The sequence below is a fragment of the Emiliania huxleyi genome, assembly GCF_000372725.1.
Source record: "Emiliania huxleyi CCMP1516 unplaced genomic scaffold EMIHUscaffold_609, whole genome shotgun sequence".
Lineage (NCBI taxonomy): Eukaryota > Haptophyta > Isochrysidales > Noelaerhabdaceae > Emiliania > Emiliania huxleyi.
In genome coordinates this window covers 6,601-8,107 of record NW_005197433.1, presented here as the reverse complement: position 1 = coordinate 8,107, position 1,507 = coordinate 6,601, and positions in this window count along the sequence as shown.

Sequence of the window (1,507 nt, the reverse complement as noted above, 5' to 3'; positions counted from 1 at the left end):
CGGGCGGGTGGGTGGGGGACGGCGGCGGGGTCGGGCCTTGCCCGGGGGGGGGGCTCAGATGGTCGAAGACTGCGTTCACAGCAACTCGTAGCCGTATTACACACACAAAGACTCATAGCAACTCGTAGACGTATTACACACACAACGACTCATAGCAACTCGTAGACGTATTACACACACTAGGACCGAAGTCCGCCCAGGCCACTCATATCACCTCAGGCAGCCTCCCCCCTCACCCGCCCGGACTCAGATACATACTTGCGCGACACACCCGACGGTCGCACACCGACTGTAACCCTGGGGCAAGGGCGTATGCACATCTAGCAGGCCCGCGCCACGAGGGTGGCACAGACTGGCACGCACATGTTCCACAGCGGTGGCCCATGGTGTTGTGCACACTGCCCCCACACGTTGGGAAACCACTTCCTACTTATGTGGGCCCGGCTTTCCCGGGAGCTAGCTCATGTCTCAAGCATCCGACCGATAGACAAGCCTGTCTATGTCGGGTAGCCGACCGACGTCTGGTCGTTACGGGTTCCGCGCTCCTCGACGCGCACGTGTCACTGCCACGATGGTGGCGCGTCTCGTACGCGCCCGCCCGCCCCACCCAGGATGGAGCTGGGCCGCGACGGCGTCCCTCGGCATGTCCCTGTAGGGCTTCTGCCGAAATTCCGGTCTCGCAGCATTGCTAGGGGCAAAGGTAGGCTTCCCACGAGGGTGGAAAGCCCGACCGCGCCACGAGGGGGGCGCGACCTTTGGGTCAGTCCCCTAGCGCCACTAGCAGCTCAAAGCCACCGTAGAGATTTCGCATTTATATCCCGCGCGGCTGGCCCACCCAGTCGGCGGTGGGTCGCTGGCGCGGTCGCAAAGACGCAAAGGGACTTGAGGAGGAGGACGCCGCCCATGTACAGATCACGTTCACATTGTCGTAGCCGGAGAGGATGGTGACGTCTCGTACACCTTGTCGTAGCCGGAGAGGATGGTGACCTTAGCCTAGCTCATTCCGCAGCCACGCCGCCGCGAACGCCGCCGCCGCCACACCGCCGCCGTCGCCGCCGTCGCCGTCGCCGCTGCCGCTGCCGCCACCCGTAACATGTGAGAATCTGCACCCGCCGCCATATTGGCAGCGGCCGTTCATCGCGAAGTACCGGCACACGCCTTTTCCGCCGCCGCCGCCGCCGCCGCCGCCGCCGCCGCCTCCGCCGCCGCCGCTTCCGCCGCCTCCGCCGCCTCCACCGCCGCTGCCGCCGCCGCCGCCGTCGCCAGTGCCGTGCGCGAACTTGCAGTGACCGCCGTATCGGCACTGGCCGGTCGAGGCAAAGAGCCAGCACTGCCCCGCGTTCCGGCCGCCGCCGCCGCCCTCGCTGCCCCTGCTGCGCCCGCTGCCGCGTGTGGGGGCCGCCAGCGCCTCCGCAGCCTCCCGCCCCGCGGCTGCCATCCGCATAGTCGGCTGGGAAGAGCTCGAGGCCCCAGACGCAATCTCGACGCCCTTCTCGAGCAGCCGCCG